The following is a 15,334-nucleotide window of genomic DNA, read 5'->3' as shown; positions in this document are numbered from 1 at the left end:
CTTCTCCTTAAAATTTAATCAAAATCAACAGCTATTACATTTTATTTTATAGCGTTGCAAACGTCATCCTTTAGTGAAATATTCTGTTACGGAACATATTGTTTCAAGAACTTGCCTTCAGCAGCAAGCCAAACTTGGTTTTAAATTTGAGTTATTTGAATATAAGTTTTTGGAGAGCCTTTAAATGCTAGAATAAATTAAAGATTTTGGTTTTAATTCTACTGGAGCGGTTTTGTGAGACATATTTCTTTGCATTATTAGCAAATCAAGGCATAGTAGCATTATACTTATGTGTAAGTTTTGCCAAGAAAAACTAAGTCAGGAGACCTAAAGGTCAGCTTAAGATAAAAGCTGTCTTTATTTGCAATAGAAAATATTTATCATAAATTATGAAGGAAAATGAGGTTCTTAGAATTCTATGCCAATATATGATTTTTTAAAAATCTGAAGTTCTATTAAAAAGACTTTATTCAATCAGTTGACCAACAGAATGTTTATAGAGGCCTTCTTTCTTGAACACTTTCCTTTAAAGTGTTTTGTGATAATATGAGAAATCTGAGACTGTAAGATCTTCAGTGTTTCAGAGTCAGTGATTTTTCACTTTCCTGATGATCTGGTAAAGAGCTTTCTGCTACAGCAGTTTTCTGTCAAAACATGGGTTAGATAAAATGTAACTTTTTGTAGGAATATATCAGTTTCATTTGTTTTCAAGAGAAAGCTATCAAAATATTAATGGTTGAAACTACAGTATGAAGAGAAAAAAACATAAATCAAAATCAAACATCTGACACTGTCAAAATATTTTATTTGTCAGTTGTTTCAGAGCTCCCAAAATAAAAATTGCAGACTTTGTGTTTTTGCAAAGAGTGTTGACTTCTTGTTTCTATTTGGAAGGGAAATTCAGAATATCTGGTGTTTGTTCCTAGGTCAGCATGATTTCCTTACTCTTTTTCCCCTGGCTTTTTACATGCTTTGGTTACTGAAATAGTTTTCATGGAGCATGTCAGACCAGGAGTCTCCAGAGCCCTCTGCATTTCATACAGAGCTCTTGGAACTCTGCTGACTCCATGCTTTCTCATAGTCCCAATTAGTGGGGCTGTCAAAGTCTCTGTAGAAGTGCAATGCAAGTTCTCGCCATCTCTGAAAACATCCGCTGAATTTCTAAACGAAACTACAGACCACTCTTGATTCTGCAGTTGTTACTCCATCCTAACTGAAACAGAAGGGCTGCTCCACAACGGTTCTACCATCTGTCTAGCAGCATATGCAGTTATGGTCACGACCAGCCTGGTCTAGGTTGGCAGTGGGACAGAGGACCAAAAATGTCACTTCTGGCATTCTAGCTCTCCCTAAATTGTGCCATTCTTGGTGTCTTACAGGCTACAGATATGGTATGAGATCAGATGACTGGAAATAAGTGTTATTTTTTCCCAAGGTCCAGATGTACTATCACTTAAAAATGGACTATGTGTTGAACTGGGCTTTAAGAAAGGTCATATGACAGAGATTATGGTTGTTAAGTATTTATTTAATCAAGGATTTCTATTTTTAAAGAAGCTTACAACTCTATCATAGTTCACAATCTAAATATAAGATGAAAAGGCATGGACCAAAAATAATGAAGCAGGCAGAAGCTGTAGGTTCCAAATTATGCTCCTGGACAATGAGAATTTTTTATGAAATACAAAGGAAACTTCTTCCTCAAAATATTGTTTCTGAAATGACACTGAGCAGCCCTGACTGCTGGGGAAATGGAATAAAAGCTCTGATTGTCTGTAGCCCTCCTCCTAGAGGGCAATTTGAAATGGGTTGCTAATGGCCAAACACCTGCCATAAACACAGTACTAAAAGTCAGTAAGTGATGCGCACATCTATGCACAGAGATACAAAGGTAGTAAAAAGAAAATATATTGCATACAGTTTACTGCATTTAAAATATTTAAGGCTAATATGGTAATAATGCCCGAAGCACTAAAATAATTGGGGCATTATTAAAATCTGTGGAAGTAATATAGGGTATTCTGGGCATCTTTGAAAATGTTAACTGAATTTCTAAGCAAGACTATGGACCCCTCAATTCTTTTCTTTTGATAATGTGACCCACGGAGCTGTTAATGTATGTCATATGCTGCATGTGAAGAGTTTGCCTGCCTTTTGTGGATGATTCATTACTTTTACTAATCATTACAGTCATAACACATCAGTAACAGTAAAATTAACAACTACTGATGGTATTAGTACATTTCTCTGACATTATCAGGGTCACTTAGTATGTCATCTGTGTCACAAGGCACATCAGTACCTAGTCCTAGTACCATCAGCCTCCTGATACTGGGTCTAGGGATGCAGGTTAACAAACTCCTCCTGTACTGCTGTATTATTTGCTCCCATTCCTTGTTCTCTGGTCCATGCTGCTCGCACAACTGCAGGATTGAGCAGTAAACCAGCTCGGGAAACAGAACTGTGTTAAAAATCCCTTGGTTTTGCTACTTGGTTCTCTTCAGGCTGAACTGATTTGGTGTTTTGTGCAACTGTTGGATCACAAAACCCAGAAGGGTCTTGGGAGTAGGTAGAGGCAGCAGGTGGGAAGGACATTGTGATGGGAGTCTTGTGTGCCTGCACTGTTGTTGCCAGAAATAGTGATGGAAATGCAGAGATATTCAGATAAAGATCTTAACCTTCCCCCCCTGCCTCACAAACCATTAAGTATTCTGGCTGTGATTCAGATATATATTCTTTCTAAGGTAGAAATTTATTATCTCACTCATAAAGTTCCATTTGGTTGTTCCTAAGATTATGGCATTTGATTGTCTCTCTTCACCTGAGTGAAATAATAAAGCTTTTTTTATACCTTTATTGGAACTATTATCATCTTTCTTTTCAGGAAAGCAGACCTATTTTATCCAGTGTCATAGAAACTGTTGCCAGAATGAATTTAGGCCGCAAGACAGTGGGTGTGTTATAAAGACAAATGGCTCAGTAAGAAAGACATTTATATTCTAAAAGCAGTTTTTATGTATAATAATTTGTATTATAAAAGATTATTGAAAATAATGCATACATTTTATTGCCAATAAATTAAAATTATGTACTAGATACCCATGGGAATTAATGGTACAATAGTACAAGTCTAGACAGAGCTCAGACAGAAAGATACTGACGTACGTACGCAGGGTGGCCAGGAAAGTTTGCAGAAGTGCATTGAACCTGCCATTTTCTCAGGTTCAGGGCTCCAGGGAAGTCAGTAAACTTTTATGTGAACACACTGTCCACCTGTGCAGACTTATTTAGGAAATTAAGACTGGTAAAGCATAGAAGAGCATGGCTTTTAAATGAGTAGTTGTGTGCGACAAGGCTTTGTGACAGTCAGCGTTGGTGGAGCTAATTCGGGCTCTGTCATTACATGGTATTTGACACTGACCAAATCACAACCTGCTTGCCTCAGTTTCAGCACACAGCGATTATATTGCTGATTAACTTAATCTTTATTAATCCTGAAGATTTCCATAAGCGCGTGCTTCTAAGGATTAAAGCTTCATCCTCAAAGCCTGCTTGCAAAGAAACTCTGGTCCTAACAAAAAATGTAGACTGAGCTTCAGTTAAACAAAAAGGAGCTGGTTATGCAGTGTTCAGTTTTATTTCAAGATCATTCTTCAGAGCAATCCAAGGATGAAGTCAGTAGAGAGTAAAAAAAAATAGTAAGAAAAGTACTTGTAATTGAAAAGGCCTTAAGAGTGCTGTGGAATGAAACTTGCCCACAGTTGCTGCACTCTGGGAAGGCTGGTAAGAATCCAAAACCTAGCTAACGCTGAAGACGCGACTGATAAAAACGAAGAGGCATCCAAAGGTGAGGCATTCCCATTTCCCTGGCGGAGCTGTCAGCCGGCAGCTCTGTGAGGGCTGGGGCGTTAAAGGCTGTACTTGGCTCAACAGTCCGTTACTCAGCCTGTCACCAGCTCCGGTTTCGTTTCCAGCGGCGGCAGGAGGTGGGTGTGCATGTGCTTTCTGACAGCGGCAACACACGCGCCCCGTGCTGGCTCCCCCCCGGCGCGGCCCCTGCGCGTTTCGCTCGGTGTGACAGCTCCCGCCAGCGCTCCGGCAGCGTGCGCTTCCCGCCGCCACGGATGGAGCATCTCCCCTCGGGGCACGGCCCTCACCAGCGCCCCGGGTCAGCCTCGGCTTCCTCGGCCGCGGGGGTGGGCTCTGCCCGGCGCCGGAGGCACGTTGCCGATTCAGCCCCGGCGGGGAAACAATGACTTGTCTCACCCCACGGAGCTGCCACCGCCTCTCGCGTTTCCGGGCCTGCGGCTGCGGGACGCGAAGATCCCCCCTCCCTCCAGGGGCGCCTTCACAGACCGGCGACCCCCCCCAGCCCTGGCCCCGCCGCCGCCCGCCCTCGGAGCGGGGCAGCACCACCCATTCGGGGAGAGGGCGCCCGCACGGTCCGCTCTGCCACTCTATTGGCTGGCGTGACCGCGCTTTGCCCTCTGATTGGTTGTGGCCGCCGCCAGGCAGCAGCGGGGTCGGGCGGTGCCAGCCCGCCACCGCCCGCGCTTGCCGCTGTCGCTCCCGGCGGGCGAGTAAGGCGGCGAGCGGCGGCGGAGGCGGGCGGGACGGGTGAGTTCGCTTAGTGGCCGCTCCCGCAGGGCCAACTTTTCTCTCGTGGGGCTGGCGCAGCCCCTCAGCGCCGGCGGGACGGTTGCGCGGTTGGGCAGCTAACGGCCGGCTGCGGAGAGCCCCTCAGGCTCTGGGTCCCGCGCTCCGCCCCGGGGGAGCCGTCGGTGCGCGGTTACCCCCGGGGCTCGCTCGGTGTGCGAAGGGCGCGGGCACGGACGGGGTGGCAGAGTTCCCGCGGCGGGGCCGGGTGAAGGGCCGGTGCTCGATGCAGGGCGGGGGACGGTGGAGGGGCAGGGCCGGCGCCCTGAGGGGGTCGGCGGTCGCGCCTCCCGCCTTGCTGAGGGAAGCTGGTCTCTGTCCGCGGGGCGGGGCCGCGCTCCGGGCACCGGCTGCAGCTTTCCCCTTCCCGCGGTCCTCCCCGGGCGCCGCTGGTGTTTCGGCTGCGTCTGGGTCCTCCCGCGCCCGCTCTCGCTCGGGTCCCGGGCGGCGGTCGGGGAGGGCGGAGGAGGGGAGCGGCGGCCTTGGCGGGGCGGCTCGGGCCAGCGGGGTCAGTTGTGTCGGCTGGAGGAGGCAGTGGGGGGTGCGGGCAGCCGGCTGCGGGCCAGACAAAGGAGCTGCTCCCGCTGGTCTCCCCGAGCAGCGTGGTGCCTGGAGCTGACTTCTCGCTCCCCGGCTGGGAGCGTGTGCCTGCTCGCTCGTGGAAAGATCTGGGACGTAGTTCAGTGACGTGCTGTGGATTACATCCATTCCAACCCATCTTTTCCGCGTGGTTTTTGTTTTTCCTGCCGCGTTGATTTCGGTGTCCGCGGGTAGGGACGCGGGGAGGTGGCTGCAACAGTTGTATTTGATGAGAGTTTGTGGTTGAGGTTCATCGGGAAGCGCCGCAGACTCTGGGGGGTTGTGCCTGTTCAGGCTTCGGTATTTGACTTTCCGCACGTTACACTGAAGTAACTTTCCATCTGCTTTGTGTTTTAAAGGTAATGGTAAAAACAGAGATAGTGGTGGTGGGCATGTCTTGTTCCCTGCAATCCCCAAAGACCTCACGTTTGTTTTCCATCCAGCTGGATTCTGACTCTACCCCGAAAAAGCTCCCGAGTCTTAAGTTCTCAAAGGAAAGATCTGTGTACTCGAGGATTTTCAAGTCTTGTTAGCATTGTTCTTTCGTAATCTTTAGTATAGGCTGCTAGTGTGTGAAGACGACTGTAGAGGAACAAAAGATGAAAGTTTCTATGAAGTGATTGCTGTTAGCTGCAAATTCCGATTGGGTGATGAGGTTTTTGTTTTGTTTTTTTTTTTAAAGGCAACTTGAACAAATGACACGGCAAAGGGGCAAAAAGACAGTTTTGCGCAGCAAAGCGTAGAATGACATTGGTGGTTGTTTTCATTGCCTCTAAAAAGCTTTTCGGCAGTTTCTCCATCCAATAATGCAGTTAGATGCTATGGAGTCTATTCAGAAGCTTGTGCTTTTCACAGAATGCCTTCGTCTATGACAGTGCCTTGCTTCTGGTGTCCTCTCCTCCTTCCAACAAGTTCTCATATGCTGTGAAAAGTAACCAGAGTTGTAAAGGTTGGTCAATTTCACTTACAATCTGTACTACTTTCATCAGTTAAATACTTTTGGTACCAGTAATGTCTTTGAAGCTGCGTTCTAGATCCGTCTGGCACTATTCTTGGACATATTTTTTCCTCCCAAGAAGACAATATGAAAATGCTACTTTTGAAATGCAAAACTCGGCTGCATCTCTCTGTGATAATCTCTTTGTGAGACAAGGTACTTTAAGCCGGCCTTTTATCAGAGAGGTGACAATTTTCAGGAAGTTCAGTATGACTTCTGATGATTTATTAGCTGTAGCAATTCACTTCCTTTCAGTGTTGAGCTCTCTTTAAGGTACGAGTTGAATTTACTCAGAATGCCTTTTACAAGGAAAAAGGCTTTCATGGGCAGAATCGCGCTGAGCTCCTGCCATGGTCTTGTGAATGGGAGGGTTTTCTTGAGAGAGTTCATGGTAGTCATGTTCACAGGCATAGCTTGGTAGTTAAGTCACTTGGATTCTAATTTTGCAAGGACTTGTGTTGCAAACAAGCGTGTGCTTGAGATACTGCAAGGCTAGGCACTACAAATGGTATGTGTCATCTGTATTTCACCTAGCACAATGGAGCTGGCATTAAGCTGGGAGAAGAGCCCATTTACTGATGCATATGTTATGACTGTATCAAACCTAATAGTAAGTCATTGAATTAAAGTCTGATTTTTAGTGCATTTTAGTGTAAAACCCCAACATCTTGAACCTTCTTTGTATGTTCATGTCAGGAAATTAATTTTCATTAGTTCCTGCCTTAAGGTAGGAACTCTTAACCCATTGCTGACTTTAATACATGCAATATGAAATTTGTCATGTTCATTCTAGAGACTTACTGATTATGAAATCCTGGCTAATGCCTGGCTGTCTTAATTAGAAAGTAAATACATGTTTTATGGTCTGATGTGACACTGTTTTGTTTCAGGTTGTGTGAAAAATGCACAGCTTGAGAAATCTGGATGATTTATGAGCAAAAATTCACAGTTCCCAGACTTTCCTTTGGGACTAAGAGCCTGTGGAGTACTCTTTACATTTGAGGCTTTCAGATGAAACTTTCATGAGGCTTAAATGTTTATGTTATAAGAATATTAAAATACAGTAGCACTTGGGATCTCAACAAAGATCACCTGGGCACTCTGAAAATGTACAAAGCTTATATCAGGAACAGTTTAGAGATAAATCCTTTGGGTGGATGACCCTCTTGGGTTTAATTATCAGGCCTTCGCTTGGTGTATGACATGTAGGATAAGGAGGGGGGTGGCTTTAAACTAGAAGATTGTAGATTTAGGTTAGATCTTAGGAAGAAATTATTTACCGTGAGGATGGTGGAATAAACTGGCACATGTTGCCCTGAGAAGCTGTGGCTGCCCCATCCCTGGCAGTGTTCAAGGCCAGGTTGGACAGAGCCTTGGGCAGCATGGTCTAGTGTGAGGCACCCCTGCCTATGACAGGGGGGTTGGAACTGGATGATCTTTCAGGTCCCTTCTAACCCAAATCATTCTGTTCTTGGCATAGCCTGGCATGCTTTCTCTCTTGCAAATGCAAGACTGAGTACAAAACTTACACTTAAGTCTGCCATAGGATTTGTGGGGGTAGTTTTGCTAGCATAAATGGAGATTACAGGTATGAACTGCTGCATTGGTGTGTTATTTAAAGTGTTACCAGTGACCAGTCTTCCAGGAGCAATATGGATGAAGTTTAAGCAGGAGATCCTGTCATCCTGTATAGGGTGTATGATGATATGACCATCGCTGTATGCATGCTCTGTCTTCTATGAATTTGGAAGAACTCAAATCTGAAACTATTGCACTTTTAGAAAAATTAAAGGCTGCAGATTTGTATTTATTTACCAAGGTGTAATACCCTGATGACTGGAAGATGCTGTGTAATCTCCAAGACTTCTTGTACGTTGTTATGAAGCTTCAATGTGCTTAAAACCTGCATTTTATATGCAGCATTTTTCAGTGTGTTGGTTTGTGGTTAGTTGGATGTAATTGGAAGTATTTATTGCTTTACTGGAATCTGATAGTTTTCCTGCTTAACAAAATACAGCTTTTGATCTGTTAATGCTCTTCTTTAATTGTGCAAGTATAAAAACTTCCCACCTTCATTAGAATTGTAGGCGTGATACCTTTTAAATCTGTATTTTCTTTCTTCTCCAGAAAAAATGGTCCTTTTGTCAGTTTGCTGTCCTCAGTTGCCAGAATTGACATGGTGGTGTATTAAATGCACATTTGGGAATGGAAAATGTGCTGGCATTAGAACATATTTTTATTAGCCTCAGTTAATTAGGAACTTAAATTGGATTAATTAATTTGAAATGCTTCTTGAGATAATCTTGGAAGGCAATAAGAAAGTGGTGTCAGGATAAGGACTGAAATCTGTGTCAGACTGGTGATGTTGAAGACAAGGATTACTAAAAGGATGAAAGTGTTTTGAACGTGGAGCAACTGCATATTGTCGCAAGGCTGTGTTTAAAGCTTCTAGGCTGCTCAAGCTCTGCACGCCATTAATATCATAGCATATAGAATCATAGAATCGGTAGGGTTGGAAAGGACCTTAAGATCATCTAGTTCCAACCCCCCTGTCTTGGGCAGGGGTGCCTCACACTAGACCATGCTGCCCAAGGCTCTGTCCAACCTGGCTTTGAACACTGCCAGGGATGGAGCATTTACCACTTCTTTGGGCAACCTGTTCCAGCGCCTTGCCAGAATCTTCCCTATACATCTATTATAAGTGTATGCACATGCTTCTAAGATGAAGTACTTCTGCATACTCTCAAGATTGTCTTTATGAATAACTGACTTTTAAATTATTTTAAGTTATTTGAAAGGTTTTCTGTGAGTCTGCAGGGTGAAATACTTCTACATTTGTTATTGTAAATCATAAGATTTCTATCAGAATTTGTGCTGGAACTTTGTTTGCTTGAAAGTTCAAACACTCATGGATTAGATAAAAAACTCCCACAAAACCAAAACCCACCAAACAAAAAACAACTCCAGTGAAACAACAACATCTGAAAGATCCAACAGCTCTGGGTTTAATTTAGCACATCTAAAATAATGGAGGATATGAGGTGTACTTCTGGTGAACCTGTTGTGAAGCCTTTGTCCTAATTAGGACCATGTTGAAGAGCAGCAGAATAAAAATAGTATGTCAGTTTAGACAGGGAGGGTGACTGTTATTTACAGGGATTTCTTTAGACGCATCCCCACATGAACTTACGTGCTTTAGTAACAGCTGGAAGACTGGTGAATGAAAGCAGCCTAACTTACAGCCCAAGCACATTGAAATGTCACATCTGAATGTGACACTTTCTTCTCACTGCAGTGGCAGAAATGGGAGGATGTTGGTGTATTTGTTTGTGTGATAAGTTAAGGGCTCTGTTTATAAACCGTCAGTGTAACTTCCAAATGGTATACAAATTTAACACAAGTGGGTTCAATAAAGAGTTGTTGCTAAGAGTGTTATTTATTAGAACTGGAATCAATAAAGCATGTAGAACTTGAACAGATACTTAATCATTATCAGTCTTCTGTTTGGAGAATGCCATGAAAAGCTACGGTGTGCATGGAAACACTTTTTAGTTTATTTTAGAAGACCAGCATTGCTGAAGAATGATCTGATCATTGAGAAGAAGACTGGCAACCGGTTCTTTGTCTAAAACATGTATATTTGTCATCTTCTCTCCAGCCTTCGATGATCTGAAATGCTGTGTAGCAATGAAAGTGTAACAAAGATGCTTAGGTAAAAGCAGTGCTAGCTGAGTAGTAAAACATGACTATTGCTGATGCAGAAGTTGTATTCTATCCTGACTGGATTAAAAGCTCTCATTCTAAACTTAATGACAGAAACTGTATATCTTGGGCACTTTGGTAGCTATTAAAAACATCTCTCTTTGTTAAGAGATAACATAACCTTTACATTTTGTTGCCTCTTTTTCTTTTTTTGGAAACTAACCTTTAATCAGAAATGGCGTAGTACCTTCTGAAGCCTCACTGGGTACTAATTAACTCACTTCAATGTTAAAGCCATGTTGTCTCCTACAGTTTCCTGCTGTTTGCACCGGATAAATATTTATGCTTCAGCAAGGCATTAACTTCAACCTGATGAATAGTGCATACAGCTTTAATATTTTTGTTAATGCTAAACACCATTATTCAGTACTATTACTATACTTTATTGCAATATTACTTATTATTTCTTTTTAGAAAGGGGGGAAGAAGCCTGTTACACTTGAAGTATGCAATAGAGAATTAAATCTAATACTCAATAATTAAACTGTCTAGCAGTCTGAGTATCATACAGAAGCTAATGCTGGATGATACAGGGTCTTCCTGAGTGTCTGGTTAATGGACAAGGCTGTACTATATCATTGTGACTTGTTTTCAAGTGCTTGAATCCTGTTCACATATGTAAAGACAATTGTTTCCTATTTTGAATTATTTTTAATACTACAGTATTTGCTGTATTAAAACAAATTACTGGAATATGTGTAAAAGCATTAAGTTGACCTAATCTTCAAAAACTGCATTTAAAAAGTTTTTAAACTGGACACCATCTCTGAAAGTTAGGATACTGTGAATATTTTCAAGAGTCTATCATGTAAGACATGTTGGGTATACTGTAGAAACATCCCTGTCTGAGGAAGCATGCTATAGGATCTGTGGGTACAGAATTTAACGCTTTTCCCCCAGTAGCACTCCTCAGTGTTTGCTGGCTGTAGGAAGTTGTGTTACTCTGCCAGAGTTGAAGTAGGTTGCAAAATCAGGCTGCAATATCGTATATTCTGAGTTAGGCTGATGAAGGGGAATTGTTTTGTGTTAGAGAATTCCGCAGCTCTTGATACTTCCCACTAAAGCAATAATTTTATCTTCCTCACAGTAACTTCACACTGGATTTTTGCCAGTGAAATTCTGAGTATTCTACAGTTTGTCATTTAGTAGCATATCTGGCTGAACCAATTACTGTCTCTTAATATAATACCTTTTGTTACTGACTTTCTTTAGGTTGTGCCAAAATACCTGCCTGTTTCATGTCATGTGCTGTGGACATGCTACTGCTTTTACTCAGTTACAGCTTTTAGGCTCAATAAGCATAGTCTTTCCATTCACATCTCTCATGCTTTTAATTATATTGACTCCATATGTCAGGTCTAGAAAGACTAATAGGTTCCTGCATTTTTTTTCCTGCTTTGAACTAAACTCCAGTGCAACAGCCAGAGGAGTAGGTGAAAGCCGTTTTGATGATAGTTCTGCACACACACTTACATGTGCATTCTGTAGCTTTTCCAGCATTGGTGTAGCATTTACCAATTCCTGCCTGTCTTGAGAGAATGTGATTTACATGTAGTTGTAAAGCTGAGGGAAAAAAATTCAAAACTCAAGTTCCTTTCCCTGTTCACTGTTTTCTTAGCAGCATTTTGTGTCAGTATTGTAAATAACAGGCGTTCTTGCCACAGTGGTGGTGTGATGAGATGCTGCAGACAATAAGGCTTATCATGTTACTTAGTGAAACTCAACAAAGGGAACATCTGTTTTGTAGAGTATTTAATGATACTGCTTGAAGTATCAGAATTCTGTTGTTTTGGCTAGAATTGGTTGAAATTTTGTTGAATTTTCAGTCAGGTGTGGAAGTATAGCAGAACTACTCTTCCTGCCCTTTTTGCCTTGTGTTAGAGATGTAGACTTGCTATCTCTTCTACTTGTAATTTTTTGCTGCCTTGCTAATTTTTGTTTGATAGACATATTTGCAGTAGTATTCTTTTTTGTCATGCTAAAATTTTAAGTGTGTCTGAAGCATATGCATTTTCACTGGTTACCAAGAGTTCTTACTAGAATGTAATATTTATTTGTGCAATGATATTTTATCCCAAGCTGTTGTTACTGGCAAGGTGCAGCTGTAAAGGGGAAACTGATAAGGGTTTTCCACCTGAAACTCAACATAATGAGATTTCTCTACACTATCCAGTTCCTTTGCATCCATAATGCATAATGTTAATTCCTTAAGGGAGTAATGAAAATCTCTGATTCGTTCCCATTTTATGGGTATTCAAAAGTGTCTTATATGTTTTGTCCTATTCTGGCAAAGAACTGGATGACAGCTCACCTATGTTGAATAGTTCACCTGTTGGAGTGAGTCTAGAGGAGGCCACGAAGATGATCAGGGAGCTGGAGCACCTCTCCAGTGAAGACAGGCTGAAAGAGCTGGACTTGTTCAGCCTCAAGAAGAGAAAGCTCTGGGGAGACCTTAGGGCAACTTCCAGTGCCTAAAGGCTGTGACAAGAGATCTGGAGAGGGGCTTTTTACAGGGGCATGTAGGAACAGGACAAGGGGGAATGGCTTTAAACTGACAGAGGGTAGGTTTAGATTAGACATTAGGAAGAAGCTCTTTACTGTGAGGGTGCTGAGGCACTGGCACAGGGTGCCCAGAGAAGCTGTGGCTGCCCCATCCCTGGCAGTGTTCAAGGCCAGGTTGGGCAGGGCTTGGAGCAACCTGGTCTAGTGGAAGGTGTCCCTGACCGTGACAGGGGGTTGGAGCTGGATGAGCTTTAATGTCCCTTCCAACACAAACCATTCTCTGATTCTGTGTTCACCAAGTTGCAGCAATCCGGTGGAACAGTGACAGGACCGATTTCCTTAATTGTCTACAATTGGTTTTGGTTTTTTTTTTTGTGTGTGTGGTAAAATACAAGTCCTGTATAAATTAAGTAGCAGCAGTAGGATGCATACTTCACATCAAGGGAAGAAGGAGCAGTTATAAGAAGGTCCCTGCTTGTACAGTAAACAGAGGAACTGACAAAAGTGTGAATAGGAAGTTAACTGATGAAACAGGAACTAAATAACGCCACATTTATGATTCCAGAAGTTCCTCAAATGTGTCTACTGATTTTTAAATGATAGGTGTATGATCTTTTTGTGTTGTGCAATTAACCTCCACCCTCCAAATGTCGTGCTGTTTGGAAAGCATCCATTCATGGAGATTATATTTGCTTTTTGCTCTCATGTGGCACAGCTTGCTTTGCTCTTGGTTCATTGCAACGCCTCTTTCCTGTTAATAGGACAGTTTGTACAAGCATAACATGTTGCTTCCTAGGGTTGTTAAACTGTATTGATATCATTCAGCTCAGGTTCATTTGAGTCCACTGTGTCCCACATACATGTGTAGTCAATGACCAATTTCAATATATTGTCATAATGGCATCTGCCATTCGAGTGACTTTTCAGTTGCTGCATGCAAGCAGAATATGATAAATCAGTTCCAAGCTCATGCGCTTTGGATTATTATACAAACAAATTTTGACTACTTTGGTGTTAGGCACAGAAATATTTGTCAGGCTCTAAATCATGAACTCTGTGCTCTAAACCAAGGGTCTGAGTTTGTAACTTGAATATTAAAGTACCACTCTTTCATTCTAGAAATACTAGATACGTAGGTCTTACAGTTCACACAAATCAGGCCTGTTTTGAGCAGAAGACATCTTGGGATTTAGTGAGAATGCAAATAAAAGAAACAGGAAAGGAAAATGAATGCATGCTCTGTTATGTGTAATATTAAACTGTTCTCTGCTACCTAAGCCATATCAATATAAATTCATTAGACACTATCTGTTGTTATGGCTTTAGAACAATGGCACATAAATGACACCATTTACTCTGAAAATCATTATATCAGTTGCTCAAATAAGAGTCCCTCCAGAACCTATGTAACTTGAGATTCATTAGGTTTATATTTCTTTCTTGGAATAACTAATGTTCTGAGTTTAGATGCTTTCATGCTTTCAACTCTTTGAAGATCTTTTTCATCAAATATTAATTCAATCTAAATTAAAATGCTGCACAAAGCGAGACAATTAACACCTATTTTTTCCTTCTCTGTCACTATTATGCTTTTGGGTTTTGAGGTTTTGTTTGTTTGTTTTTTTTTTTAATACAATATAGGACAAGACGTATGGGGAAGTAGATTATCTGAGACTTCAAGTTGCACACACACTTAGTACTGCAGCACTGAAATGATATGTGGCAGTAGAGCATTTCATGAATATATCTTTTCTAAATAAAAGAGAATTGTGGGTCCTGCTGTGACTTTTTAAAAATTTTAGTTAAAAGTCTTGTTTTTCTGTTGCTTAAAAAGTATGTAAAAACCACAGAGTTCTTGGCTGCTCTGAAGGTCCTTGTGAGTATAACACGCTCATGCAGGAGGGCGTTTGTGGCCAGTGGGGGAGGAGGGGATGAGGAAGAGCGAGAAGACTGCCACGGAGAGATAAAGCAATTTTTGCCCTGAAGCTATTTAACACAGCATTATGTGCATGTATTGATGGATCAGTTTAATTCTGCAACTTAACAGGGAGCAATCATCAACCACTCAAAGCAAATGAAATCCTAAGGTTTTTTCAGTATTGATATACCCCTCTTCTGGAAAATGCACCTTCATATATTTTATTTTTTGCTATCAAAATGAGCCACTAAAGCATGTATTAATAGACCACCATAAACCTCTTCTTGCTATAAAATCTGTGGTGTATTCCTAATAGCAAGGTTCCTGCTTTTCTCTCATGATCTTTGGGGAAATAGTGGAATGGTATACTGGAGATGATATTTTGCAAAGGATAGTGTTAGGGTGGTGGGATGTATCATAGCACTCACTTAAAACAGATGCTCTGGAGTACAGTAGGATCAAACCTTTCCATTGCAGTCATATTTGATAATGTCTGATGTTATTACACTATACTGTAGATCTACCCTGGGTAAATGCACCATAATGGTTATTTTTGCAGTGTACCAGGTTCTTTAAAGCCTGTTTCTGGGACATCCAAATCACTGACCTGTGCTAGCATTTATGCCAAGAGCGCAGTTTCAATACTTGTTTCACTTGGAGTGTGTTGGACTTCCGAAGTTACAAGTGGAAGTTCTTTGGAAGGATAGTTCGTATTTGGTTTACATGAAAGCTTACAAATGCTTGCAAAGTAGGAGTCCAGGTTGTAGAGAGACGTTTTAACTGGACATGCGCAATAAAATAATTTTCATACTTTTAACATGCTATTGTTAAAAGCTTCTAGAACTTAAACCAACTAATTTTTTGGCAAATAAAAATAAGTCCCTTCTGAAGCATCTGCAACTTTTGCAACTTAATCCTCA

At 41.8% G+C, this 15,334-nt stretch overlaps 1 protein-coding gene across 6 annotated transcripts in view; it reads left to right on the top strand.

The window, feature by feature from the left end:
• Nucleotides 1-4,522: 4,522 nt before the first annotated feature.
• The window catches only part of HYCC1 (hyccin PI4KA lipid kinase complex subunit 1), a 44,649-nt gene continuing 33,837 nt past the window's right edge, over nt 4,523-15,334 (top strand). For 2 of the 6 annotated variants that reach the window (XR_009745375.1, XM_061464748.1), the window contains exon 1: nt 4,529-4,580. The gene's annotated coding sequence lies outside the window, so the exon portion shown is untranslated. Of the gene's footprint in view, nt 4,581-4,603; nt 4,618-15,334 lie in introns of those variants that run through there. The other 4 variants (XM_061464753.1, XM_061464752.1, XM_061464750.1 and 1 more) reach the window with 4 other exon arrangements.

This window comes from Pezoporus flaviventris, unplaced genomic scaffold (genome assembly GCF_033815535.1).
Source record: "Pezoporus flaviventris isolate CSIRO_AGI_PZ_B2104156 unplaced genomic scaffold, CSIRO_AGI_Pfla_v1 ptg000037l, whole genome shotgun sequence".
Classification (NCBI taxonomy): Eukaryota; Metazoa; Chordata; class Aves; order Psittaciformes; family Psittacidae; genus Pezoporus; species Pezoporus flaviventris.
This window is presented reverse-complemented; position numbering and strand designations above follow the sequence as displayed.